Source organism: Pipra filicauda, unplaced genomic scaffold (genome assembly GCF_003945595.2).
Source record: "Pipra filicauda isolate LSUMZ 115617 unplaced genomic scaffold, ASM394559v2 scaffold166_size2123106_pilon, whole genome shotgun sequence".
NCBI lineage: Eukaryota > Metazoa > Chordata > Aves > Passeriformes > Pipridae > Pipra > Pipra filicauda.
The window spans coordinates 2,079,081-2,106,320 of NW_024104173.1; the positions used below are offsets into that span (position 1 = coordinate 2,079,081).

The 27,240-nt window shown below is 35.0% G+C and overlaps 1 long non-coding RNA gene across 1 annotated transcript in view; it reads left to right on the forward strand.

Moving 5' to 3' along the window:
• Window positions 1–5,836: 5,836 nt before the first annotated feature.
• Window positions 5,837–27,240, forward strand: part of LOC120322894 — a 30,970-nt gene continuing 9,566 nt past the window's right edge. Inside the window, exons 1-2 of the long non-coding RNA XR_005562847.1 lie at window positions 5,837–6,016; window positions 10,423–10,572. This is a non-coding gene — a long non-coding RNA (uncharacterized LOC120322894). The remainder of the gene's footprint in view (window positions 6,017–10,422; window positions 10,573–27,240) is intronic.

Consider the following 27,240-nt stretch of genomic DNA (forward strand, 5'->3'; position numbering starts at 1 on the left):
CTCTGTAGCTATAACACATCAGGAACAAAACAATAATTCAAAAGTTAATTCCAGTTACATTAAAAAGAAACATTGCGTCCTTTAGTAAACCCACACTAAGTTTGGCCCAATGATGTGTAGAAGTTCTGCAGATGTTCAACATGAGCATGTGAAAAAATATCTAAATATTGAAAGAGACACCTTGTTCTGTTGTCTTTTCTGATAAAGTTGTAGGAGACAAAGTAATTTAAATGAACCTAAGTATAACAAAGATAAAAATGTGAAAAACATTCTTCCTAAATGCTGAATAACAATAGACAAGATAGTATGACACAAATAACAGATATACACAGGAAAATGCTTATGCCACAATATACAAAAACTATATTTTTTGAAGTTAAAAAAAAAAGGAGGAAGATACTGCTAAGTAAAAAAGCTCAAACTCAGTTGCTAGATCACTGATTATGAATGCTGTTTAATTTTATTTTTTTCCCCTCAGTTTAAGACAATTCCAAATCTGACACAAGGGATGTGTCAGAATAGATCCAAGGCAGGCAGCATTTTGGATGAAGACAATGGGGTTTGGACCTCTTTTATTACCAATTTAGGTGCTGAAAGAAACAAAAAGATAAGGTAGGTCTACTAAGGAGACACCAGGTTTAAATAAATCAACAAGTAAATAAACAGTAAATAGCTGAAAATTCATGATTACTAATGGATGCATGTCAAACTGCTTGGCATTCAAAACAAAAAAAATGGAAAGGCAGAAAGGATAATATTTATTTTTCTCTATGCTTGCTCTTTTCCTCTTATTTACACGCTGTTGACAAAGGAAATCAATATGATCCTAACCATAATACTCAATATCAGAACAAAAATAACATGAGAGGAAAATTTTTTATGATGTAATGAAAAATTACTCCCTTTGCCTGGAAAATGATCAATTCTGCTCGGCAAGTGTAGGCAGAAAGACTGTCAGCTACCAATATTTTCTTTTAATAAAGGTTAAATAAGGAATCAGACAAAATGTTGAAATTCCTTTATGCTGTGACAAATGAGAGTTGTATTTGGCAAGAGATGTTTAGATGTTGTCTACTTTAAACTACAGTAATACTTAATGAGCTATGCTTTTAAGTTGAAATATACATATGTTGTTTATTTGCAGTGGTTATTGTTTTTTAACCAGTTAAGTTTTAAACTTGACCAGAAAAAGAAAAAGAATAAAGAACTGTTAAATTATAAAATACAATAAAATAAAAGTCTGCTCCATTAGAAGAGATAAACTAAATGGAAGAAACTATTTCAGCAATGATGATGTGGTAGTAAAATTCACAGGGGACAAAATGAATAAAGGAAGGCAGAGCTGAACTAATCTGGAACATTTCACTGAGTTCATAAATAAAAGGAGGAAGAAATTATAATTACCAGTAGAAGTGTAGATTTACAACCTATGACAAAATGTCACCAAATAATAATCTACATTTCAACTATTTGTTTCTCAATAGAGAAAACTTTACACTTCTAAATTAAAATTTACTCTTAGAAAAATACCTGCATAGATTACAGAATCATGCTACTGAAAATCCTAATTGTCTCCACCAATTAAAATAAGGATCTTGAAAGTATATACTGTCATTTATACTGTAGGTTATCCATAAAGTTAGCTGTTCTTTGAGATTTTCCTCATAATGAAAAATGTCATGCTATTTGTTCACAGCAAATAGTCACATATTTTGATTTGTTAACTTGTTTTAGAAAACTGTATATACAAACAGTGATATCTTTTACCCACACTCACAAAAAGAAAGCAAGAATGGGTAGTTCAAAAAGACAGAATATTATTCTGTAATCTGAAGTGGAAATTTTCTTTTTCTAAACCTTCTTCTTGATACTTATCTTTTTTAGACTTCACAAAATATGTTCTCAAATTTGCTCTCGAACTTTCAGTAGATGATCGTGTCGTTGGGTGCTCTTGCTTCTGAAAAAATTGGTCTAAAAACACATGTTCATGCACTCTTAATTTAAATTCTCTTATTGTTGGTATTCAGAAGCATTAAAAAACTGAAGTTAGATGAATGAGAGTCTTTCATATAGATGCTGAGTTTCAATAGCTCATTTGGTAGAAAAATGATACAGCTGATTATAAATTACCCTTGTGATCATTATACTGAAAGATTTGAAAAATAGAAATCTGAGTTCATGAGCCACAAACAAAATGCATATCAATCTTTGGATAGAAAGATAGTTGAAAACAGTGTTAAATGCCAATTTGATTTACAATTACTTATGTAGTTTCTCTTTTCTGGGAAATAAAAGCTCTAATTGTACTTCAGTATCAGAAAGCAATGGCTACATATTTTAGTTATCTCAGATTTTAATTTTTTTTAGGTTTGGTTTGAGGTTCTTTGGTTCAGTTTTACTATGATACCATAGAATATAACTGAATGGGCATTTTCAATCATTTTTATTGTTATTGACTTAATGAATAACATATTCTGTGATTTATTTCCCTATTCTTACACTAGTTTGATAACAAATTTTGACAACCTAAATTTTGTTTTACTACAACTCTTTACAACATTATTCATCAGTTAAAATTTCAGTTATAAAGTATGTAATAGGATGAGTTAGATTAAATGCAGCTATAACATGACATGTGACACATGTAATCTTTCTGACTTTCATAGGTGTAATTCTCTAATAAATCATTCATTCACAACAGCCAAAGGACATCAACACAAAACTGTTTGTATATTTTACCTAGTTGTGCAGTGAAGCAGAGCAGTGTACATTTCCAAATACTGTCTGTACTAGAGCAGTGATTACTTCTCCATGCTAGTTTTCAATTTTATGTAGAACTTGCACTTAAAAAGTTTTTTCACTGTAATGCTTTGAAAAGATTTTCAATAAGCTTAGACCATATAATTTTCAAGGTGTTTTGTATATGGTCAAGGATCATTGATTCCAATTCCTTCTTCTTGCAATACTACTTAAAACTAAACCATTTGACTAAGATCATCGTACAGATTCTCATTGAACTCTGACAGGTTTTATGCTGTGATCACTTCCCTGGGAATCCTGTTCCAGTGACTGACCACCCTCTTAGTCAAGAACTTTTCCTTAATGTCCAGTCTGAACTTCCCCCAGCAGAACTTCATCCAATTTCTTTGTATCCTATTGCTGGTCACCAGAAAGAGATGTGCATCTCCCCATACGATGTCCTCCTTAAGCAATTTGAAGACGGTGATGAGGTTGCCCTTCATCATCCTTCTCTTCTCTAAGGCAAACAAACCAAGTGACCTCAGTTGCTCTTCCTAAGTCTTGTCCTTGAGACCTGTCACCCTCTTGGTCACCCTCTTCTGGTCACACTCTAACAGTTCCTCTTATATTGAGGTACCCATAACCGCACACGGTACTTGAGGCAGGGCCACCCCAGTGCAGTGTAGAGAACAATTACCTCCCTTGATTGGCTGGTGATGCTATGATGGTGCTATGATGCACCATAGGACAAGGCTGGTTCTTTTGGCTGCCAGGGGACACTGTTGACTCACAATCAACTTTCTGTTGACCAGAAACTCCAAATCTCTTTCCATGGGACTGTTCTTCCCCGTCTCATCCCCCAATTTGTGTGTATAACCACTATACGCTGGTCGCTGCCCAGCTCTTCAGTACCTCCAGACCTCCCTGTAAGGTTTCTCTATCAAAAAAGACTCCCACAGCTCCTTCCAATTCACTATTACCAGCAAATTTACTTAGTGTACATTCATTCCTACATCCAGATAATTTATAAAAACATTAAAGACACTGGCTTTAAAATTGTGCCCTGGAGAAACCCACTGGTGACTGGATGGTAGCCTGATGTAACCCCATTTACTATAACTTTTGGAGCCTCACCCATCTGCCAGTTTTTCACCCAATACCTCCCTAGTTGTAGACTTGTACTGAAATATCTAGCCTCAGAAGAGGATATTGAGTATCCAGATATCCAATTTCAGCTCTTTTGAAAATGAAGTAGCTTTGAATTTGATAGCATAAAGAAGCTATTAAAAATGTGACAAAAGAAAAACAATATCTTGCATTTTCAGTTTAAATACTTAGTTTATCTCATTTATTACCGGGATTTGTTATGAAAAACTTAGATGGTTAACTCTACTCCCATGATATTGGAAACTGAAGTCCTATACAGTGAGAATGACAAAAGTTACTGTTTATTTTCACTACTCACCTCACTTAATGCTATGTGTCAACAACAAGGTAACTTCAGGAGTTTCACTCTGGGAATCCCACTTGTAGTTCTTTATAGAGTCTCAAGTGTTATCTTTGGGAATAAAAGCATGGGAAACGAACAGTCAGTCCTTAGATAAGCTTGCTTTTAAAACAAAAAACGTAACTGGATTGAAACGTAACGTAACGTAATTGAAATATAGGAAAACATAATAACAATAATATAAATAATATCAATCATAATAGGAATGAAAAGAAGAGAGAAAGAGAAGAATAAAACCCAAACAAAACAAGCGATGCATAATACAATTGTTCAGCACCCACGGATGGATGTCCAGTCTGTCCCTGAGCAGCAATTTATGGATCCCAACCAAATCCCATCAGCTTATATACTGAGTATGACATTGTATGGTATGGAATATCCCTTTTGCCAGTTCAGGTCAGCTGTCCTGACCACACTTCCTCATGGCTTCTTGTGTATCTCCTCACTGGCAGAGCATGGGAAACTGAAAATTCCTTGACTTAGGGTAAGCACTACTTAACCATAACTAAAACAACAGTGTGTTATCAACTTTATTTCCGTACTAAATCCAAAACACAACACTTCACCAGCTTCTGACAAGAGAATTCATACTATCCCAGCCACAACCAGGTCACTGGGAATGAAAACAAGGAAATCTGACTCTTCTCTGCAGTGGCCAGTGACAGGGGACTCAAATTGAAACACATGAAAATCCATCTGAATACAAAAATACACTCTCTTACTGTGATTGTGGTCAGACCCTGGAACAGGACACCCAGAGAATTTACAATTTCCTGTCCTGGGAAATACTCAGTACTCAGCTGGACAAGGTCCTGGGCAACCTGCTCTAGCTGATCATGCCTGACTAATTGGGGAGGCAGGAGGGGGAAGAAGGGGTGTATGGGCAAGATTATCTGCAGAAGTGCTTTCCAGTCTCAACCAACCTGTGACACTGTGAAGCAGGGGCTTAAGCATAGTCATAGCATGTCTTCCAACTGTTGTCCCCATCACAGAGCACATTTTTTGCATTAAAGAATACTCAGAGGATTACCCTGGTGCTAGAATCTGTAAGTGTGACAGCTATGTTGTCAAATGGTGGGCAGGAAAACAAAAATATAATGCTTGTCCAGAGACTGACCTTGCAGAAAAATAGCAAATGCAATTTTTCAAAATTTACTTTGCAGCCAGTAATAGAACTGGATCAGCAGGAAAACAGAGGAATCCTGTCTTGTTACTGTGTGACAGACAAAATTCCCTTTTCCCTTGCTCTTGCAGCCTTTCATTCCGTCTGCTGAGCCAGTCTGACCAGCTTTTTCAGGTTTAGTTGTTGTTCTTTTTCAATTTCTATTAACTTCCCCTGTTATTTAGTACCTACCTGTCTTCTGTAAATGCAATTTTATCACAATGATTACGTCTTCCTTTCCTAAATTCTTTTTGTGCTCTTTTTGTTTTTTAAATCTCCTAAATTATTTTGTTAACCATGCAGTATTTCAACCTTTCTATGTTGCTATGCCTTCTATTATATACTGCTGTTACCAGCTAGGATGCAGTGTAAGTCACCTACAGTCTTCGCTGACAGGTACTACACAGATGAGAGTTTCTGCAACACAGACAATGAGAAAAGAAGGAAACCTCCACTCTTTACAAAATCTTTTGATGCCGGGGGGAGGAATTAAAAAGAAACCCAACTGTCTTCCTGCAGTCTCTTGTGAATTACTTTGGAGCTGACCTGAATGACGAATAAGTGACTATCAGTACTGTGTGACTTTAACTTCAGACAACTGACAGAAGGTATGACAAAAAACCTTTTTTTTTCCTTTTTATTGCTTATTTTACTTTGCTTATGCTTAGTTTTTATATCATCTATCCCATTGCTTCACCTTCTTACAATACAAGATACCTTATATTTATGCAGCCCTGACTTAAATTTCTTTAACAAAACCTGTTTGTGATTTCAGAACTGCTTGTATGATCTCAATTTTACTTATATTTTCTTGAAGTTTCTATCATCTGTTAGTGATAAGTCAGTAATAGTGTTACTTCTTGAAGATAAATTTTCTGAAGAGATATTTTGATGAATGCTGTGTGAGCAAAACAAAAACATAAACAAAATTTGTCCATGAAAGTTCTAAAAATTGGGTTTGCTCAGTTTGTAGATCATGATTTGGTGCATTATTATGGAATAGATCTCTTTGATGAGATCTATAAATAGAGTCATTTATATTAATAAAAATAAAATTTACTTGAATGTTGAATACAGTAAGTTTCAGGCTTTATGGGTTTTTTTTCAGGCAAAAGACATATCAAGACGTCGAAGAATTTTTGCATAAAGTAGTAATCAACATTTCTATTATAAAGATAAGATCTAAATGGTTCAGAATCTAAAATAATTTCTCCTTAAAATTATCAGTTTTATTTCAAACTTTCTTGAGTAAATCAAGCATTGGAATTTAGTATATAAACCTGGCTAGGTTTGTTGGTTTTTTTTTCCTAACTATGAAATATTGAATATTTGTACCAAAACTTGCCATAAAGGAACCTCAGTAAAACAAATAACACTTACCATCTTGTTTATTTGTTTACCTTTTGACATTGTTAAAAGGAAGGAATTAGGAATGGAAGGAATGACAAATCATTTTCATCCAATAAAGTATTAATATAAACTTTTTGCATTCCCACAGACTATTTTGCTGGTCATCAATCCATAGGAATATCTTAGGTAAAGTGGATTATTTTTGAAAAATTCTTAAAGTATTTTTGAAAATTTCTCAAAATATTTTTGAGGGTAGGAATCAGCTGAGCTTCTAAGTCTATGGAACTTTTGTAAATTACAATATTTGTTCATAAGATTAAGAAACACTATCATAGTCTAATTTCAGGGTCCACATCATTTCAATCTGTGGCCCCAGCTAGGCAAGAGGAAAGTCTGTTGAACTCAATACTGCATTTTCCACCTGTTTGCTTTTGTTGGGTCTGGGGTTTTTTTGTGTTCTTTCAACTTACCTATATGTACAGTAAATCTCCATGCTTTGCAATTTCTGTAAAGGTTAATTGTCACTCAAAAGATTGTTTAGGAATGCTATTTATGGTATTAATCCAGTTATCTTTTTTGAAAATATTTTTATGTAAACATTAGGACGCCTTGTAAGGTGTTCTAATTCAGAACTCTATGTTGTAAACTGAAATGAAATTACAGGCAAAATCTGTTTCAAGTTAGGTGGAAAATTTGTTCGAATAAAGATCAGTCGTCCCTAGAGGAGATATTTTTTTCCCTCCTGTGAGATCTATATATTAGCAGAGTTGGTGTCAAACATTTTCCTCTCTTTGTTTTAATGTGCTCTTTCCCTCTTGTCATGAATGATTTGCTTGCACATTTTTTTTAATATTTGACACAAGTACATATATAAGATTCACTCACCACAGAATGAGTAAAAATTTCTCCAATAATATCCATTCTGTCCCCTTGAGGTCCTTCTATTCAAATGACCATAGTTGTTTGTGTTTTTTTTTAAAGTAAGTGAATCTTTTGTGATGTTGTGAAAAGAAGTTTTATTTACTATAGCTTTTTCTGAAGACATACTAATTGAGTCATTCCTTCTGAAATCAGAAATGTTGTAGAAAGAATTAAATGGTCATAACAGCCACTGAGAAAACCAATTTAAAATAAGCCCAGAGTATTTCAGAGGAAACACTACATTAGAGAAAACTAATGAAACCCTAAATTCCTCATGAGGAAAGTGGAATTCTGTATATTTATGAGACAATCACTGCTCAAATTCTATGGTTTTGAATAGTTTTAATGAAATTTCATTGGTTATATTAACATTTAAAAAAAACTCAAAAATTCTCAACTCTTTTTTGTGCTTTTATTTGTAGATATTAATGCAATTAAAATAGAGTTTATTTCATCACCCTGATTGTCTGGTCACCCAAAGAAACAAATAACAGAACCTTGGGAATATGTAGTACAATAGGATGAAAAGAATTGACCGCTGGCAGTGATTAGAAGGACCATGGATTTTTTATGCTGACACAGAAGTAGTGTGTGATTCTGAGTTCAGAGTCTGCCTGTCAGGAACAGCATTCATTTTTCTGTCCTCTGAAGAAAATTCTGAAGGCTGCAGATCACAGGTAACTGCATAAAAGGAAAGAGTATGGATTTTTTGAAACACATGTAAAGACAACATAGTCTTACCAAGAGTCAAATCTGTGGAGTATAGGATGAATGATTTGTAATCAATAAACTATAGTTTTGCTCTATTTTTAACACTTAGAAATAACTTATCTATTTTGATAAGATATTGAAAGCATGTATTATATTAAGTCTATTACTATGACATTCATACCTTAATTTTCTTTAACAATCAAGATATCAGAAGAGAGGAGATACTTATGCAGTATAATTTTTAAGGGAATTCTGGCAACTTCTGAAGTAGCTCTTTGAATTTCTGAACCAAATCCCCAGGAAAGAAATGCCGATTACTTAACTTGTTCTCTACTTCTATACGATAAAAGTTTAAATATATTTTCATTTTCCTACTCTTCTAGTTTTAGAGCAATGACATCTATGACACTGTTTTTTCATGTGGTTTTCTGTGGCATCGTTCAGCTATGCCAAAGTAGTTTGACTTTGGACTTCAGATAAAACAGCTTTAGTTCTCCAGGTTATGCCTAAATTTAGCACAGAAATAAATTTTCACAAAACCAAAGTAGTACCAAATTCCAGAGCAAATTATGTCTGAATAGCTTGTATTTAATCCTCGGTTTAGTTCCTTCTTTCACTACCTTTTTCCACTGTCTCACTCTCCAGCAACTTTTATTAATTAGGGAACTGTGGACAACTGACATTTAAATGTCAGATACAAACAGCAGAGATTCTTCCTGGACCACACACAGTCTTTTATAGTGGTATTTTCTAGTGTAGACTGGTAAAAACCTATCACATCATGGTCATCTTGAACATTTTCTTCACCACTCACCTATTCTTAAATTGTGTTCCTGTTATTGAAGCAAATATTTTTTCAGTTGACTTCAGTGAGCACCTTGTCTGCATAGGAAAACAGGCTATAAAGCTTTGCCACCTTCTTTATTTCTGACCCATAAAATTAACCATTTTCATACCCTGCCTCAGACTTCTCAGATTTCAATACTGCTTTATGGAAACTTTATTATTAATCATTCCTGTAGACAAGTTATCTTTTCTACTCCATAATACATTTCCAAATATCACCTGAGATCATGTGCATTTGTCTCTAAGCGGTTACAGGCAAGAAATACAGTGTCAAAATCTTTCTGAGAGACTCAGTATTTCTATTTGTTTTCTATATCTGCATTCAATTTTTTGCTCCTTCAAGTGCAAACAAGTTTCAAGAGTGTGTGCAAAAGCCAACATCAGCAATCAAGATTTAAATCTGAAAAATATTTTTACTCATTGCTATTTTTTTCTGAAAATAAGTTGTTTTGTTTTGTGTTTTGGCTTCTGTTTTCAAAATTTCTGAAATAAGGAAAAAAGAAAGAGACCAACAACGAATAGAATTAAGTATTCTTAAAAAAAACCCAAAACAATCAACCCCCTCCCACCCCATTAGATCTTTTGAATAAATTCCACACAGTCTTTATTGTTATGAGTTAAAATTCAATGTCAAGTTTCCTGAAGCAGTCACAGGGTGAATTTACTAGATTGTGCTAATTGTATCACATTAGGCATACTGTTATTGCTATTAATAAGTGTGTCAGCAATTCCTCTTGGCAGGTTGCACCCAAGGCAAAGAAATGTCAGTGGAAGCTAAAAGAGATAAAGAAGAGAAAATGTTTTTTCATTAGAAAATCACTGAAACATTCTGCATCTCTTAGCAGCAGAATGAAGCAACTGTGAGGCAATTCTGAGAATGTGTATATTGTGAATATACTGTGGAATTTTAATGTATACATAGTATCATTAAAACATCCTAAATAATAGCAACAGCAACAAAAATAATTATAATAATAATTTGAAGCTTGAGGCTAGTTCATTACAAAATTTCAGGTTCATAACACTTGTAATATACTCTTTGTAGGTCCAAAAGGGTAGGAAAAAGTACTTAAGAGAGAGTAATAAAAAAAAAATCATAAAAGAAATAAAACTTTAAGAGTGGGATTAAATCTTAGATTCAGATGCATAAATTTAGGTGTCAACAATCTCTAAACTCGTCTTGCAGCAGGTGAAGATACAGAAGCAGATTCAGTTAACCAAATGGAGATGCCTCCTGCCACCCCATAACAATTTACAACATTTGCATGGGACTGTAAGCTAATATACTGGGCTTCAGAGAGATCTTCAATCTTCTGGACTGACAGTTGGATTCCAGGTAAGATACCACAGGACATTACAAATATTATGAAAGGACTGAATTTGAGCAACGTAATCATAACTTTAAATAAATGAGTTAGAGCAAATCACAGAACAACAAAATGGGTCAGGTTAGAAGGGACCATAGAGGATCATCTGGTCCGACTTCTGTGCTCAAGCAATGCTATCCTAGAGCACATTGCACAGGATTATGTCCAGATGGGTCTTGAATATCTCCAAGCAGGGAGACTCCACAACTTCTCCTGACAGTCTGTTCCAGTGCATGGTCACATGCACAGTAAAGTTCTTCCCCATACTGAGACAGAACTTCCTGTGCATCAATTTCTGCCCATTGCCTTGTGTCCTATTGCTTGGCACCTCTGAGAATAGCCTGACTCCATTCTCTTGACACCTTCCCTTCAGATACTTGTATGCACTGGTGAGGTCCCCTCTCAGTCATCTCTTCTCAAGGCTGAACAGGCTCAGCTCCCTCAGCCTTTCCTCATAGAAGAGATGTTCCAGTCCCTTAATCACCTTCATAGGTCTTCACTGGACCCACTCCAGGAGCTCCATGTCTCTCTTGCACTGAAGAACCCAGAACTGGACACAGCACTCCAGATGAGACCTTACTAGGGCTGAGTAGAGGGGCAGGATCACCTCCTTTGACCTACTGGCAATGGTTTTCTTAATGCACTCCAGGATACCATCGGCCTTCTAGACCAAAAGGGCACACTAATGGCTCATGGAGAGCTTATTGTCCACCAGGACCCCTAGGTCCTTCTCCTCAGAGCTGCTTTCCAGCAGTTCGGCCCCTAATCTGTACTGCTGCATGGAGTTATTCTTTCCTGGGTGCAGGACTCTGCATTTGCCTTTGTGAAATTTCAGATGGCTCTTCTCTGCCCATCTCTCCAACCTGTTGAGGTCTTTCTGAAGGGCTGCACAGTCCTCTGGCATATCAACCACTCCTCCCAGCTTTATGTCATCAGTGAACTTGCTGAGGAGGCATCTATCCTTTCATCCAAGTAATTGATGGATAAGTTAAACAATACTGGACACCACTAGTGACAAGCCTGCCTGTGCCATTGATTACAACCTCCTGGGACCTGCTATTCAGTCAGTTCTCAATCCACTTCACTGTCCACTCATTTAGTCCACAGACATACAGGATGCCTATGCTTTTGTAGAGTGGACATGGGATGTCAGATGGGTCATTTAAAATGGTGTCTGTAGTGTATCACACTCAAAGGCATCAAAGTTACTATTTTGACTTTTAACATTCTAGGACAACTCTGTTCTGTAAGTATAAGAGTACAGTTTCATTTGAGTTACTATACCTACTCGTGTGTCCTTCAGCTGCTGATCCAGAAGGGCATGAGTCTCTGTAAATGCTTTCAATACTGAAAGCCTCATGCAGATTTCTCAGATAACTTAGACAGTTTCAAATTACACTACAAACCTATGTTTGACAAGTGAATTGATCTCATAGTAAAGTCAATGGAGAGATACACATTTGTTTTAAAAAAGCTGTTTATTTTAGGGTGAAGTGAGTCAATTGAATATATTGATTAGCTCACCTCAGTGGGAGTTTACAAGTTTACACAGCTAACTCACTTGTAGTCTCTTACACTGTATACCAGGAGTCTATACAGTTGTCTATAGATAAGTTCTTGATGTGCTCTAGGATATACTTTTTATGTTCAGCTGTTGCTTCAGGAGGGTAGGAGTCCATCAGAGATCCTGTGTCATATATTTCTTACCTACACCAGTGCTGTAGACGTCTCTAGCACTTTGGCTTCAAAGCAAAAGTTGTTTTCAGGTGAGGTTTGTCAGGGAAAATAAGGCCTATATAGGCGGACTTAAGACTCAGAAGTCCCTGACAGCAACAGTGAATAAACAAAATTTATAAATATTTAGACATTTAAAGATGAAAATTAAAAAGAACAATGTAAATGGTACAAATGATCGTTTCACATTGTTTCACGTTTAAATTTAACTTTTTTAAACAGTTTACATTTTATGGCTTGCTAGTATTTACATAGTCACCATGTCATTTGTCAACTGAATATGTAAGTTCGCCCTCTGTACTGACAGAGAGACCAGACAGAATATCCTACATCATCAAAAATGGCCTTACATGTATGTATTTAGGAAACTACCTCATTAATTGAATACATCACCATCAAGTACAATTGCATGTTAGGTAAGTTTCATGTTGACATCTATTATTTCAGACTTCTAAATTGAAAATTATCTTAATATGGAGCTAAAGTCAATCCTCAAAATCTTGTTAATCCTCACTGATAACAGTGACATTCATTTTTTAGTTCCTGTACTCTCATTGCATTTTCTATGAAGGTCTCTTCTTCTGAACTGTGCTCCATCTTCTCTTAGAAGAAACAAGATCATGGAGTGGTATAGTAACATTCTCATTCCATGAGAAACTAACTTCATTGCTAAAAAAAATATTATCTAGGGATTTAATGATCATTTTTTGTATTTTTTGGAGACAAATAGAGAGAGAAAGCATGTAAGGTGAAAGTTTATTAGTCAGTTGAACCAAAATTTATTCTCTATGGATGTAATCAAGAAGCTGAAGCGTCTGTCCAGAGATTCCTCGCAGCCTCCATCCTTTAAAGTTGTCAAGTCCCAAGTTTATAAAACTCTGAGCAACTTGATCTGATCTGCTCTGACCTAAGAACTGACTACTCCAGTGTTTTTAATGGAAGTCTATTACCTCTATAAATTTCAGGTTTGATTTTTTTTGTTGATGTTTTGTTGTTTTTTTCTTCATAAAATTATTTTTTCATAGCAATCCTTGCATATTTAATTTGTAGAAGGTTTATGTTTTCTAAATCCAATTTTCCTTTCATTCATATGTGGAAAGCAATATTAAGCCTCTATTAGGTTTATTTTTGCATTATGTAAAAATTAGAAATTATCAATTCTTCTCTCCATTTCAACTATTTTTCACATTTCATATTCAATAACAAAAGCTTTCTACAGTAATGACCTTTGGTTTACAGTCTTCCAGGTATAAAAATAAAAACATTTGAAATAATATTTAATAGGAAAAAGTGTTGGTTTCAATTCAGTTTCTTGGGAGTGGTATACACTCTATAACATATTTAAGTCAGAGTACAGAAGTGATCTTACCTGGTTGTGGTTCTGAAATATTTTTCTGGACTATTTTATCACTTCTAAGAACAAAGCAAGGGTTCTCTCAAGTTTAATTATAGAGATATGTTGTAGAATAATTTACGTAATTCAAAGGTATAAATGAATGAAGGTGTGACCATGCCTCTAAATGTTATCTAAGAAATGAAAAGTAGATTAAAAATATAGGCTGCATGCTTTTTATAAGAAAATATGATCACTAAGAAAAACCCCAGAAACTCTACTTGACAGAGATATGGAGGGGATAGGAACAAGATTACTGAAAACATAAAAACTAAATTAACACTTCAACTATAGTAACAATCTTTAGTCCATTTGTTTTTTGCTTTCAAAGAGAAGTAATTATAAGTGTACTGTATCTGGCTGGAATAGAGTTAACTTTCTTCATGGCAGCCTGTATAGTGCTTTGGTTTTGGATTTGTGTCTATAAAAGTGTTGATAAAACACTAATGTTTTGGCTATTGATGAATAGTTCTTGCTCAGTATCAAGGTTTTCTCTTTTTCTCTGAGAGAAGGCTGGGGATGGGCAAATCAGGAGGGGACAGAGCTGGGACAGCAACCTGAATTGTCCAAGGGATATTACATAACATATGATGTCATACTCAGTAACCTAAAGCAGAGAAAGAAGAAGAGGGGGGGACAGGGCAATGTCTCCCAAGGTGACCATTGCTTAGAGTCTGTCTGGACATCAATCTACTTATGTGGCTGCTGAGAAAATACCTGTGTCATTTCCTTTTTTTTTTTCTTTTTTTTTTTTTTTTTAAATTTCCTTCATCTATAAACTGTCTTTGTATCAACTCACAAGTTTTCTCATGTGTCCTGTTGGGTGGGGGATAGTGAGCAAGCAGCTATATGGGTGCTTAGCTGTTGGCTTGTGTCAGTCCACCACTATAAGGATAAAATTTAATTTGACAATCAATAATTATTAAAGGTTGTTTTAGCTATTTTCCATTCTGGAAAAAAACCCTAGCAACATGCATAAATGTTGAGATATATCTATACAGGGGGATATATATATACATATAAATATATATATATATCCATATATATTTGCTTGTCTTCCTGTTTCCTAGAAATTTTTTCCTCTTATTATTTCCCAGAAAAATCAAAAAGGAAAATGATATTTCAAATTTTGGCACAAACTGCTATTTCTTAATTGGTGAAGCCTCGCACAAAATATAGACTGATGATTTTTATCCTAAATCTGACTTTTGAGACACTGGTAATCTGTACAAAAGTCAAATGTGCATAACATATCCCCCCATAAGAGGCAAATCTGGTTGGTTAAGATGGAGTTAATGACAAGCTGTGCTGGTTTTGGCTGGGGTAGAGTTGATTTCCTTCACAGTGGCTGGTATGGGGCTGTGTCTTATATTTATGCTGAACACAGTGACGAATACAGAGATGTTTTTGTTATTGCTGAGCAGTGTTTACACAGAGGCAAGGCCTTTTCTGCTTTTCTTACTGCCATTCTGGCTAGGAAGTTGGAGGTGCTTGGGATGTTGGGAGCAGACACAGCTAGAACATATGACTCAAATTGACCAAATGGATATTCCAGACCATATGACATCATGCTCAGTGTATAAAGTGGGAGGAAGAATGAGGAAGGGGGGTATATTTGGAGTGATGGTGTTTGTCTTCCCAAGTAGCTGTTATGTGTGATGGAGGTGGCTGAATTCCTGTCAGGCCATGGAAAGCAAGGAATTAATTCCTTGTTTTGCTCTGCTTGTGTGCATGGCTCTTGCTTTCCCTATTAACTACCTTTATCTCAACCCACGGGTTTTCTACCTTTTATCCTTTCAATTCCCTCCCCAATACCACTGGTGGGGGAGTGAGTGAGTGGCTGCTAGGCCTTGGTTACTGGTTTGGTTTAAACCACAATGCAAGCAAAGAGAAGAGAGAAATTAAAAGAACACATGGAAGAAACAAGACATATACAAGAGAAAAAGGAGCAATGTGTTTGGGACTTCAGGTGTATTTAGAGAACAGCAAGTCATGTCTATCTTCATCTTACAGAATGACAGTGAATAAAGGCATCTCTGATTTCAGTGAGACTGGGATTTCAATCCTGTCATTTCAGTTAGTGTTTTACATCAAGTAGAGACATTGAAAGTCTTTTTTTTTTTTAGTAATAAAGTAATAAAAGCTTTACAAATTGCAAGACTTTATATTTTGTTGAATGTGAGTTGACCCACTGACATTTGAAGAATTGCTTGCATTTTTATATGCTATTTTAAACAAAGTAAAATTCTTGAGACCCTACATTATATATGCTGTTCTTCTATCTATTTATTTTGTGACTTTCTGAAAACAGATCATCTGTGTTTTCTGCCTATGTCTTTTCTGCTTCAAACTGTCTTGTTGCCATGGAATCTCTGTTCTGCATTAGGAAAATAAAACTGTTTTGTCAAACTACACAGCAAAACTAACCAGATACCTAATATTATTAGATGAGAAAACTAAAGCAAAAGAGAACTTTTTTTTAATTATTTATGATGTTTATCTGAAAGTTGGACTTGGTCATTAACTACATAATTTTATGCACATAGTTCTGTCCCTATGGGTTACCCAGGCAGCCCCTACAGTTATACAACCATTCTTAGGCTATGGTGTTAATAACCGGTGGAATTAGATTCAGGAATGCAATATGTGTGATCTGCACTGTCAATATATCTGTATCAACCATGAATTGGAGAGAGTGCAATACCTCTCTGAAAAGTTGTTCAGGGAAAAGCATTGGAGAGCAACATGCATGACCAAGATAAGAAAAAGCAGAGGAATTATTTCTCTAACTGGCTGAGATGGTTGAAAATAATACCTTAGAGTTCCTAGGATGACTTCAAATCACTGGAGAACAGCAGAGAACAACTGAAAATGGTAGTTCTGGAATCTGTAAGCCATATTTAAAATCCCCGAGCAGTTAATTTTAAAAGTCTTCTCTCTCCAAAGTGGCAGAATCAAAATTAATTTAGGTTATATGTATGCAGATAATATCACATGGACTGAAATACAGCTGAAAGAAGAGATGCCACTTGCGTACCGGGGGGAGGGACTGAAGGCCTCTAGCTGGGCAGTGCTGGCCACACCTGCCCAGGTAGACATCACCAATTAATTGTATGAAAAGCAGATGGCTCGTGCTGGGGGGGGAACGCAAGCTTCACATCAAAGGACTATGTTGCCTTTTGTGGGGATGCCCGCTATCTTGGGAGCCAGCTGACTCTCCGAGAATGCAGCTTCTGCTATGGGTAATTATAGGCATTCTGGGTCGGTAAGAAAAGTTCATAAGCAACAACTACATGACTGGGGGAGTTGTACTGAGGGTTTATTTTTCTCCTCCTTCCTATCTTGGGTTTTTCATTTTGTTGGCCACCTCTTGGTAATAAATATTGTTTGTGTTGAGCTTTCAACGGTGTACTGGTTTCAGTTTCAGCATCCTTCCCTGCTACACTTGTGTCAGGTAATATTTTAAGGGAAAAAACCTAAATATCTGAAGTCTTAACAAAAAATGCATTACTCATCTTGAACTAATTCAATGTTCCATAAATTAGAATGAAAAAAAAATGAATCTGAAGACCAGTGAAACAAGTGAAAAGCAACGCAAAGGGTAGACTGTCTATTGATTATGAGGAAGCTCTTGGCAAGACACAAGAAAATATTTTAATATTGCATTAGTTAACAAAACAGAAAAAAATAATGGAAAAAGGAATGATCACCTAAATATTGAAGAAAAAGAACCAGGATCTTGTATAGATTAAACTTAATATACAGAAAAATTATCTCAATAGTACCATCATCATCATGACTAGGTTTCACGCATGAAGATTTGGGAAGGTTCTATCCACATTTGTTACAAGCACGCTGGTGGTTAATAAGGCCAATACGAGATAGACATGTCCGATTGCAAAAGACGTAACAGAAAGACTCCTTAGGTGGCATACTTTTATTTATATTACTTTGTATTAAAGATAATGCTTTTTGAAAGCTGTTACTTACCTTGTACTGTTCTATTGGTAATTAGTGTATACTTCTTTGTAAATTATATATAGTATTTTGCTATTTTGGAGAAAAACATACAGCATAGTTGATTGGTATACTTGTTAAGGCTTAAATACAGCCATAATGAAAATGAAGAGCAGAAGAGAGAAAAAGATACGCTACAACTGAGTAAACCAGTATTTTAATATTCTTTTTCAGTAAGTATATACCATTAAACTTATGACTGTAGTGTCAGAGCAAAAGGGTAACTGAAAAGTCAAGTTGTAACTGAGTTTTAAGGGATTTTTCACCATGTAGAATTCAAAGTAGAGTTTCTCATACTATATAACACTTCAGAAAAGTTGAAAATTTGTCATCTATCAGATCAGCCTGGCAATTAAGTTTCAATTTGAGCCCTACATTAGGGAATCTCGTGAAATTTATTGACTAAAATGAAACTGCTTCAAGACAGAACAAAATTAGAATGTCTCAAATCACTTGTAAAGTTTGGGAGAGTAAATTGTGAAATATCATTATAATTAAGAGGTGCTGGTTATATGCTTCTTGGTGCATCTACCAATTCTATTTGCTCATGACTGACTTAGTATATTCATTTAATTACAGATCCTGATATTGTTTGACTCCCTAGAGGCACCATAAAGACGTTAGGGATAAATCAGCAGTATTAAACATTCACAGAAATCTTTATTTTTCTTCTTTGAACTAACTTTTTATCAGAAGACATCTTTCCAAAATCTGCAAAGATATGGACTGTAACTTGGATTTTATTAGTTTAATTTTTCCACTTATTGTTTTACCTGTCAAAGCAAATATTCTAAATATTTTTTTATATTATGGGAGTGTCTTTCAGTTTGTTTATGATTTGAATTTGTTATAGAAAAAATGTATCCTATGAATCAATTGGAAAAAATCTTGCTTAATTTCCATCTGATAGCTAATATCCACAGGCTACTGAGATAATGGAAGAAGTAGTCTTCAGAAATAACCTTCAGAGAAAAGAAACTACTTCCTTGTAGGACATACAGACTATTGCAATGGTCAAAAAGGTCCTTTTTCTTTAACTATTCTAGTGTAAAACATTCAAGGCTATACAGGGTGGCACAAAAACCAAACTGCTTTGTGTTCCAGAAAACACTATTAAAAACCATGACTCTTTATAATCCCCCAATTATGACTTCCTTATTCCATGTTGAAAATAAAAGCTTTAAATTGCCCTTTGAAAGAAGTAGATCACACACACAAAAAAAACCAAAACCCAAAAAGAAGATCTACTGAAAATTTCAAGAATCACTGTAGTTGTTTGTGTCTGGCTGGCAACTCATACAATTAAAGCATGTATGCTTATTATTTTTATTAATACATAATCCAGTCCTCTTATTTTAATAAAATAGTCTTAGTGAATAACTTTAAAAATCAAAATAAAATAAGGCATTGCATATTTTTTTATGAAATGGTAAATAAAATTTAAAAATCCACAAATTGAGAGGTTTTTTTTCCTTAAAATTTGGTTTTCAAATTGTTGTAATTTTTGAACAGTGAAATTTTACAGTACCAGATGCTTAGCAGTTATAGTTCCTAAAATTTTGTGATACTCTTCACTGGAACTGTGCTTGATATCCATGAAATGTCAGAATTAAAATAAAGTAAATTAGTTTGGTGCCCTTTTACATGTGTCTTATCATTTGTTTTTTTAATTGAACCACTCCAAACTAGTTTTTATGCACACTCAAGCTACATTCATTGCATGAAAATTTCTTTGTATTTTCTTTTTTTGTTCTCAGAGGGCTCTATACTTTAGATGTGATCCAAATTATTCAGTAAATGTAAAATTATTTTTTGTCAAATAATTAATTAATATGTCCTGGAGAATGTTATTAAGGTGCTCTGACCATAGCATCTGGGTGTTGAATTGATCTCAACATATTTGTGGAACTAAGTACTACTACAGTCTTCATCTGTGCATATAAGAGGTTTAGAGAGTGTGAAGTAAAAGCTATTAGACACTCACTAATCTCAATGTCAAACTGAAAGTAGAGAAGCTCTGATGTTTTTCCTGGTCATGTAGAATTTTCACACAGAAATTCACATGTTCAAAAGATATAACTAATTAAATTTAGTGACAGCCATCACCATGTCTGTAAATTTGAGTCTTGGTGTCTTTTATTGAATATTTTCAATATATAGAATATACAATTAGTGAGTATTTATGAAGTTGATTCATCACCATCAGAAAAGAACCCTGTTTATCAAAATGTGTTCATATTACATTCTTCAGTATCTAATTCAGTCTTCTTAAAAAGGATAGTTTTTCTTTTGCTAATACTTTTTTCTTCATTTTCACCACAAAAATCTGTGAGAAAAGAAATATATGTATCACAGAAAAGGGAGTAACTAAGAATGTAAGTGTGGGAAACCAAACAGGTGTTCAGTGTGATACATTCTAGGAATTAATGATACGTTCTACGAATTAATGAAATGGACATCATATTAAAATAATGTCATGTGATCATAACATCAAATACCAAGGTTGAGAATATGTATTATGTTTTATAACCTAGATATTCAAGTAGGATGAGATTGAACCTAGAAGTATTATTCCTGTCAAATTGTTATTATTGTCATTGATGTAATTTACGTTATGTACCTTCAATATCTTTCACAGAATCACAGAACAGTAGAGGTTGGAAGAAACTTTTGAAGTTCATCTGGCCTAACTTTTCCTGCTCAAGCAGGGTGACCTAGAGCAGACTACCCAAGGCTGTATCCAGACAGCTTTTGAGTATCTCCAAGGGGGAGACTGCACAGTCTCTCTGAGCAACTTGTTCCTATGCTCAGTCACACTAACAGTAAACTAAACTCTTCCTGATGTTTAGAAGGAGCTCCTGTGTTTCAGTTTATGCCCATTGCCTCTTGTCCTATCACTGGGCACCATTGAAAGTACGGCTTGATCATCTTTGCACCCTCCCTTTCGGATAATTACACATTCATTACATTATTCATGAGCATTCTCCAGGCAAAAGAATCTCTGCTCTCTCATCCTTTCTTCATATTCTTGGCTGTTAATCATCTTTGTGACTCTTCTCTAGATTCTCTCCAATGTATCGATTTCCCTCCTGTACTGAGGAGGTCGGACATGGGCACAGTTCTTCAGGTGTGGCCTCACCAGTGCTGAATAGAGGGGAAGGATCACCACCCTCAATCTGTTGGCAGTGCTTTCTTGTGATGATTTCAACTGGAATTTGTTTGATGTGATTTTAATTTGTGACAAAAGGAGGAAGCAGTTTTATAACAAAGGTTTATTTCAGTGATATTTTCACAGTAAAGGTAATTTACACAAGATTACACAAGATTATTTCTATATTCCTCTCCCTCAGCAGAGCGAAGGATATAATGACAAAAACAGATCAAGAGAAAAATTCAGATTACTACTATTTTCCCACTAGAAATTAGAGCATTCGATATTTTTAAATTCATTAATACCCAAGTTACCAATTTATCAAACCCATCCAATTTATGAATTATCATAACTGTAGTTGTATAAAATAAAATCCTCTGATAAGATAATTGATGAAGGAGGAGCTGAAACAATCGGTATTGGACCACTTCCCACAGAAATTTAAATTTGATTATATTTTTTAAAATGTTTTATATTACTGTATTTTAATTACCTCAGCCAGCTTCTAACTTCTCTCTTCCCCAGCAAGGTGCAGAAGAGAACAGCAGCAAAAGCTGGGACCAGAATTTTGGAAAATTTTAATAAACAGGACAATTGCATTTCCAAAAAAGTAATTCTGTAATTTTTTGTTGAAAGTAACATGCTTATTCATCCTGCCACAGTTTTGGACTAAGTATATAAAGATTATTTCAAAATCTTCTTAAATATTTTGATGCAATAAAAATTGTCTACATTTGTCAGAATACGTAATTGAAGTTAGAGATCACATCCAAAAGAGAAGGACTCTGTCTCTCTGTTGCCATACATTACTGCAAAATGCTCTTGATTGAATGAATCTTGGTTCACCAACTTTTTGACCTGAATCTACAGGAATATCCAGATACTTTATCATGTATGGGATCTTAAGGAATCTTTTTAAAATTGATTTGCATGTGCTGATGTATGATGGTTAGTGCTTTGTACTATCATAACAAGTGTGTCTGCCAGAACTATTTCACTGGGATAAATTTTACTAGGGTGATCTTACCAATTACAACTGAAGGTGTTGCGATCATGTTTCAAATAGCAAATTGCCCATATCTAATTTTCTGCGACATAATGGAAATGAGGGAATTGTTCTGTCAATTACAATTAGAAGGGTGAATACCACGGTGAAAGGTCATTCAGCCTTTGGCTGAACAGAATGAGTTTCAGGAACATGCTTTTAACACTAAGTAATATTAATGTAACAAAACAACAGACTTTCTAGTGTCACTCTATCAATAAGAATAAAATATTAGAGGCATTACAAATCAAGCATTTAAAATGAGATGGGTGCTTGGCTGGGATAAAGTTCAATACTTTAAATTTTCTTTAACAGTTAACTTTTTGTCTCTTTTTTTTTTAATTGGAAAATATATCAGTGCATAAGAAAATGTCACAGAGCTATCAGAAATACTGTGAGAAAGTACTAATATTGATTGATCAGCAATACAGATAGTGAAAGGGCTGTGTTTTACACAGAGAGAGAATCAGGTGTGGTCAGTAAGATGGGGCTAAAACATTTAGATGATAAACCAAAGTAAAATAATATAATTTAAGCTACTTAAGTCTAGCGTAAAAAATGAAAAAAAAAAAAAAAAGATAAAATTGGACATCAGTACAGAGCATGAAAGTGTACATTTCCATTTTCAGGGAGAAAGAATAGTAAACATGTCTGGAATAGAATTGTGATGGACTCTCTGGTTTGGTTTGAGGTTTTTTACTTTCTTTTTTTCTTTCCTCTCGTTTCCAATGCTGTTTTCTTTGAGAAGGTATGAACACCTGGGAGAACAGGAAATTGCCTATTTCCTGGGGAGCTCTTAGGCATCATTAAGTAGGGCAGTTTCCATTAACTGTAAGATATGTCAGGTTAAAGGATCACAGACAAGAGTAGGCACCTGAAACCAAAGAAGTTGTTACAAAGAGAGTTAGGTAACATGCACAGTAATGGCTCACAGAAGAATAAAAAATTGTTTCCTAGGGATAAAAGTAGACTGCAATATGATACAATCATTGAATTTAGTAAAACTAAAACTGGAGGAAAATTCTGACTTAGTAGGACATCTTGGATAAACAGAGAGTAATTTATAATCTATTTTTCTTTCCACACTGTCTTACCTTTAGGCTTTGAGATTTTTATATTATAAAATAATGTATTTCTCTTTCTATTGTATCTAAATTTGTGTTTTGATTCTGTTGTATTTTTTGACCCTATTGTATTTTTTGGCCCTGTCTGATGAATTTGTTACAAAAATTATACAACTAAACAAAACAATGCAGGCCTGTAAGGACTAAAGAGCACAGTTGCCTGTCTCGAGCACTATCAAGGTCACAGAAGGAACTTGCCATAAGTCACCACAGTGGAAATTTCACATAAGCACAGAAGGGAGGAATTTACGACAGGAAGGCACTAATTCCAGGCCTGGGGGAGGTGAGGTCTGATTAGCAGATCCTTGTTAATGTTTCCCCTTTTCTGGTCAGCTGAAACTTCACCAGCCTGCCACAACCTTTCAGATATTAGATATTGTGTTTTAACCCCTTTGTCAGCTAGTTCCCTGAGGACCTGATGATGCACCTCATTGGGTTGCACGGACTTGCTCATCTTCAGGCTCCTTAGGTATTCTCGCACCTGTTCTTCTACAGCGGATGATTCTTCATTCACCCAGTCCCTGCCTTTGCTTACTTGGACGCTGTGGCTGGAGCACTGAAGCAAAGAATGAGGCAAAAAAGTCTTTGAGTATCCCAGCCTTCTTCAAAACCTGAGTAACCAGGTCTCATGTTTCCTTCTGGAGAGTGTCTACATTTTTCCTTTTAGTCTTCCTTTTATCACCCATATACTTATAGAAGCTTTTCTCATAGTCCTTGATGTCCCCAGCCTCATTTAATTCTATACCAGGGTTTTAGCTTTCCTAAACTGATCCCTGGCTGCTAGGAAAATCTCTCTGTATTCCTCCCAAGGCTACCTGTTCATGCTTCCACTCTTGGAGGATTTTCTTTATGTGTTTAAGTCTGTCCTGGAGTTCCTTGTTCATACATGCAGGCCTCCTAGTGTTTTAGCTTGATTTTCTCTTTGTTGACATGCATCAATCCTGAGCTTGGAGGAAGTGATCCTTGGATACTATCCAGCTTTCCTGGGCCCCCTTCCCTATTAATTATAATATCACTATCACAACAGATGTCCTAGCTTAGAAAAGAGAGTGTATGAACAGAAATGATTGGGGTATTTTAAGCACCTTTGCAACAATTAGATTCTGTATAAACTACAACTTCAATTTCTTAAGTGTGAAACCACGCATGGATTATCATAAAATAATGAAATAGTTGATGTTAAAGGGATCTCTGGATGTCCTTTGACCAAACCTGCTCAGGCAGGATCACCTAGACCCCATTTTCTAGAACCATGTCTAGACAGCTTTTGAATATCTCAAAGGACAGAAACTCCACAGTCTCTCTGGATATTCTGTGCCAAGGTTTGGTCATCCTTACAGTAAAATGCATTTTCTGATTCATATAATAGTATTATCTTTTCTCCTGGAAAAAAAATTATAATCTTGAGTTGCACAACTCAATTCAGAGATTCCTCAATGTTTTACTAGCTTTGACACTGAAGTATCTCAAAAAAAGAGAGTGTGAAATTTTCAATCTAATTAAGTCAATGAGAGTTTCTCCATGGACTCCAAAAAAGTGAAAAATTTACCGATAGTCTGATTTCTCAGAAAATCTTGCAGTGTTGGACTAACAGACAACTGAAAATATGTTTTAATAGATTAAGAATAATTTGTATTTAAATTAAACAATAAAGGTATTGCTCAGTGGTGCAATGTAAAATGAGCATCTGGATTCTGTATACATAACTTTGATGAACTTCTAGAACTAAAAAACTATAGAAATGCCACTTTTCATTAATAATGCCCATGTTTTTTGTCTAGAGTCAAGGTGAAATAGAAAGAGATATAAGGTATCTTAAAGATCTTAATTTTTAGAAAACTAATGCTTTTAATTACCAGTTATAATGAAAAAATCATGTAGCTCTGGAAGAAACTTAGTAACAAAAATAAATATTTTCACGTCAATAATAATTTCTAACACAACTCTTTTACATATGCCCTATTATTTACTTCATAGTTTTACTGTATCTAATGGAGACACTTAAAATATAAAACATAAATTATTTCCTTATTTATTTTTTCAAACTTATTTGCAAATCACAAAATACTATTTTATTTCACTATCTGGTTACATAATAACTCTAAATATCACTATACAGCTTGGATCTATTCTAGATATATTATATTTGAAACTTACTGGATTCCTGGCCAACAAATTAGCTTCAAATTATTTCTTCAGATTTGTAACCTATGCATTAAAAAAAAAAAAAAAAGATATGGAAGAACACCTTATCCATCAGCAATATGTGAATGTCTAACAACATAATAGATAAGCAAAGTAACCTCTGGCTTTGATGATTTTATTCATTCATATTCCTTACATAAGCCCTCATTAGCTAAAATTATTGAATGCTGGTTATTATTCCAGCCATGTTCACCTCTTCAATTACAGAGTAGTAACAAGTTTGGAAAAGTATATTTTATGGCAGAGATCTTTGGTGGGTCACATATTAATTAGAGAAGTAAAGAAATTCATATTGAAATACTCTGTGCCATTTTGACCCCTCTTCATTGTACTGCAATACTGAGAGCACTATGTCTCCACAAATTAGTGAACATCCAGTTGAAGAGAAGATGTAGCGAGATATAAATATTTGATTTTTTTTTTTTCTTATGAGTCTGATGGTGTGCCTCGCCCAGCCTGACCTTTATTTCCCAGAGCATTCTTCAAGTGATAACCACCAGCAGCAGTTGTAATGGATGGATATGGTCATAATGGTTGCATAGGACTCCACGTAAATCTATGAGAGACAGATAATAACAAAATAATAATAACCTAAGTAATTCACCCACCTAACCAGAGTGCTGGTCAAGGTTTGATTCAAGCCAAGTATGGAATAAACTAATATCTACAATTGATATGCAAACATGACCATAAGTATGTCTGGAATTAACTTACCTTTTGTCTATATCTCTCAAAATACCCAGTTTCAGAAAACAAAACACACAAAAGAGGCACTCTTTCTGAGGTTAACCTCTGACTTCCCTATCTTTCTCTGTTTCTTTCCCATTTGATTTTAACATTCATCTGGTTGAGTAAGAACTCAAGTTCGAGCAAGTTCTGTGTGCTTCTTAAGGCACACATAAATTCCAGACACATTCAGAAATTAGAAGCTGTTCCTCCTAAACCTTCTGGGAATTTCTGTGCGTTAGACATGTACATTTTTTTGAGTACCTTTGAAACAGGTTGTAAAACATTCATTGTGTTGAAGCTATCTATGCCCTATAGATTCAAGATTCAGGGAATATAAAAAGAACTTCAAAGAGCACCACAGTTTGAAACCTGAGTTTAATTAGTTATTTATTAAGCCAGATTGAGGGATGAGTTAAAAATGAACAAGACCTCAATTACCTTTCACTGTATCTCCTATTATGAATTGGAGAACCTCTCCACACTCACATGACTTCACTGCCTGGTGGAATCTGTTACTGGTTTGGGCAATGCTGCCATCCATTGGCAATGGACTGCCAGAAGGAACCTCCAGGGCACCAGATAAACACACTCACTGACTTTCAAGTGGGGCTCCAGCAGAGAGGACAGGAAATTCCCACCACTGTCAACTTCTGCCTTGCAGGGAGGGCTGCAGGATGCTAGGAGCTTGCTGTAATTGCCACAGGCAGGTTCTTCTCGATGAAGATGGAGCTGTCAGTCTTGGGACTTAAAGGAATACTGGAAGGTGAATGTAATAAACAGATAAAAAGGATAGAAACTAGATTTTTTTAATAATAAATTTAATTTTTGTGAGGTTTTTTCTGAATTAGATAATTCTGACTATTTGACCAATAAAATATCAACAGTTGTTGACTTCATATATGCATTGTGTTACCTTTTGTGCACAGCAATGGACATAGTGCTTCAGCTTTTACACAAAGTTCAGATATGCCAGCTATGTACAGACTGGCCATCAACACCTCCCTGTGGATAAGTACCAGACATTTCCCTTGTCAGTGTTCTATTAGGAGTATTATAAGAAGTCTAGACATTTAAACATGCTGTATAGGAGGTTTCAGACAGGCATATGGCACTTAGCTACATCCTTCTGTTCAGTTAAGTTCTGAGTTCCTTTTGCAGATACTTTTCATAGACAATGAGAGCACAGCAACAAAGGAATCTGAAGTGTGGTAAGAGAAAACTGATGAGTAGTATGAAAAA